This window comes from Salvia miltiorrhiza, chromosome 6, assembly GCF_028751815.1.
Source record: "Salvia miltiorrhiza cultivar Shanhuang (shh) chromosome 6, IMPLAD_Smil_shh, whole genome shotgun sequence".
In the NCBI taxonomy this organism is placed as follows: domain Eukaryota; kingdom Viridiplantae; phylum Streptophyta; class Magnoliopsida; order Lamiales; family Lamiaceae; genus Salvia; species Salvia miltiorrhiza.
In genome coordinates this window covers 12,975,256-12,978,738 of record NC_080392.1, presented here as the reverse complement: position 1 = coordinate 12,978,738, position 3,483 = coordinate 12,975,256, and the positions used below count along the sequence as shown (strand labels likewise).

The 3,483-nt window shown below is 30.1% G+C and overlaps 1 non-coding gene across 1 annotated transcript; it reads left to right on the top strand.

Moving 5' to 3' along the window:
- Nucleotides 1-3,084: 3,084 nt before the first annotated feature.
- On the top strand, nt 3,085-3,164 carry TRNAL-CAG (transfer RNA leucine (anticodon CAG)). Its single transcript has one exon. It is a non-coding gene; the product is annotated as a tRNA-Leu (tRNA).
- Nucleotides 3,165-3,483: the final 319 nt, after the last annotated feature.

Sequence of the window (3,483 nt, the reverse complement as noted above, 5' to 3'; positions counted from 1 at the left end):
GTACTAAACATATAAAGCGTGAAATAATAAAATTATTATTCACATAAGCTCGAGTTATAATTCTAGCAATTCGATTTAAATAACACGATTTATGAAATCGGTTATAAATCTAAAATTTCTAATACTATTGATTAAATCAATCAACTGGTAATGCAAAGTCTCAAACGTGTAGCTAAACCAATAATTTAATTATTGATTTGATTCATGACTGAATATTAAATCGCAGCTCTGTATATCTTATACAGACTTTTGCTGAAATAGTATTATCTTAACAAAATAGTCACAATAAATAATTAAAAGAATTTTATAACTAATGCACATATTTAATCTAATATGTATTTAAAAGAGCGGGGCATCACAATATCAATCAAAATATAATGTGTTTTCTCTTTGATGGAAAATGGTGGAAAACATATATTTTTTCATCATTTTTTCACTCTTTTTATTGGGAAAATTCTATGTTTTGATTAGATTTCAAACTTTCATGAAAAGATGATGGCTTTATTGTTGTATGAGTTTACAACTCACTTGTTAAGGAGCTTGTTTTTTTATTAGCAAGTTTTTAGCTAAGAGGAAACTTAATAATCAAGATTCGTGTAAGCCAGCTCTGTTCAAAGAAAGATCACCAGCTTATAATCAGCAAACCACGTCACCCGAGTGTTAGCTGAAGTGGAAGAAGAAGTCAACTGATACGAGCTAGCTATAAATCAAGATGAAAGCAGTTAAGAACGTATTAGCTAAGAGCTTAAGCTAGCTGATAGAGACCAAGCAACAGACTATTAACCTTTGACAAGATCTGCATATAGATACGATGTTGCAGAGATTGCGGTACTATGTTGCAGACATTGAAAGCGACAACTAATCTATTGCAACTAGAATAATTTTAATGCCACGTAGGACTGAGATTCGAACGAGCTCCTTCAATGACTCTATTATCTTCTCCTACTATAAACACCTGATGAATTCAACACACAAAATTACCGAAAAATTGTTGCGATAAAGTCTATAAACTCTTAAGCTCTCAAACTCTCAACCCTCATACACGAACAAATAGCCAAATGAAAATTCAGGTTCAAGTGAGTCTCTTCAAGTGTCGTTTTAGATCTACACTTTAAATTCCAACAAACTTTTTCCCCTTCGTGTTTATATGCATTTTATTGTAAATTTAAAGTTTTCTACCAGTGTGCTTATCTACGCCAACTTATTAGGACCTAGTTGCCATAAGCTAACTTAAAGTCTTATCTTAAGAAGCTAAGCAAATGGAAGGTTGGTAACTAGTGTATTTCTCATGTACACTAATATACATGCGCTCAGGATCAATATTTTTTTATCACATGTTCTATAGGGTGATAATTTTCTCCCATCAAGATAATTAAAAGAAAGAAAAAAGTTAAAAAAAAAAAAAAAAACTTTGGGCGATCTTCTTTTCCTCATTTTCACTCCAATTCACAATAATATTATCATGAGATATTAATATGATAATATTTTTCATCTAAAATGTGGAAAAATGCGGCATATATTGTTTTCCCCCACCTTAGAGAATGTGAGATAAAAAAAATATGGCCACTACTATATTATGGTAAAAATTTTCTCATATCATTTGTTACCTTTTTCCTATGAATTGTGATAATTTTACAACTAAAAGAACACATCATATGAGAATATCTAATTTTATAATAGTAATGTACACATAGATATATATTATATTCACTCCGTCCACAAAATATAGTCCAAGAAAAGGACTGCACGAATTTTAGTAAAACTAGTTGAGTGTATTATAAGTGGAGAAAAGATCTCACTTAAAAAATAGTGTTAATAATAACAATTAGTTGTATTATGAGTGGAAAAATGAGCCCACCATGTGATAGAAAATTTTCAAAAGTGAAAATGAACTAATTTTCGTGGACGTCCCAAAATAGAAAGAATAGATTGTTTTTTATAAACGAGTATATAATATGGATATAGTGAGCAAAATAAATTTTATAGAACAAAACTCTTTTATAATATGTATAAATCAATTGACAATTTTACAACTTATTTTTTAATTTATTAGTGCACCCTCATTGGTTGAGTAAGCTCTTTACTCAATAGAGTGGAGGACCACTTATGAGTAAGGAGGGTGACTCATTCTCTTTAGTTTTGACTTTTGTATTTTTTATTTAATTTAAATTGCACCAATTTAAATAACAATATTACTTCAAATTAAAAATTTCGTTAATTTAAAAAGCCTAAAAATTACATAAAAAAAAACTAAATACATAATTAAAAATTACATAATAAAATTGAATCCCTATAAATCGGGATGGTAGTCGCCAGTAAGATTGGGGATCCAATTTGGGGAGTACTAGTCGGGATTGTTTGGATCCATTTTTGAAAAGTTTGAGTGAGAGGATGAAGAGAAAAATTGAGATAGTGTGAGAAAGAGATGATGAATAAAATTGTGTGTGTGAATTGTGGCGGAGGAATAGGGTATTTATAGAAGAAAATTACAAAAAAAAAAAAAGAGGAAAAGGTGCAACGGTCCAATTGGAAAAAATAGGAAAAAAAATAATTTCAAACAGACGAATTGAAAGTAAAAAGAAGAAAAAAATAGAGTGAAACGGTCGAATAGCATTCAAAATTTTGATTTTTTTTTTCAATTAGGCGCGTGCATAACACGCGCCTCTATTTCAAACCGAACGTGTTGTACTCGTTTAATCGAGTAAGCATAACACGCGCCTCTATTTCAAACCGAACGTGTTGTACTCGTTTAATCGAGTAATACTCGAGTAAGCCATTGCCCACATCGGGCTTACTCGATGGGAAGTTTACTCGAATAAGCTCCATCGAGTGCCGATGTGGGTTTTCTTATATGTTTACTTTTGAGAACTTTAATTAAATTCCATGTTGTAGTTATACAACATTAAATTTTCATATAGTCATGGTATATACGACTTTCTAATTGTCCAATGACTCAAAATAATTATTCATTTCACAGTTTACTACTTATACTAGTTAAATTTTTATAAATCATTATTCTTTAAATTAAATCAAATTGAATAGCACTTAAAGTTAAATAAGTAAAGACAGAACTATATATCAAATGTCAAGATGGCCGAGCGGTCTAAGGCGCCAGTTTCAGGTACTGGTCCGAAAGGGCGTGGGTTCAAATCCCACTCTTGACATATTTTTCGATTCTGACTTTGTAATTTTTGTGAGATTTTGTTCACACTTTTTTATGAAAAAATAGAATGATGTGCATTTGCATGAACCATTTATAGACAAAAACGATCCAAAACACTTTTCTTTTTTCTACTTTGATACTTTGTAATTTTTGTGCAATTTGGTTTACACATTCTTTTACAAAAAAAATTGTACGATATTATTATTTGTAAATGCATAGAACATGAAGAAGATTTCTTATAATATTTGGTGGTTTATCTAAAATATACGTAATAGAAAATGTTCTGAAAATTCTTGCTAGCCTATGAATCATAATGTTCA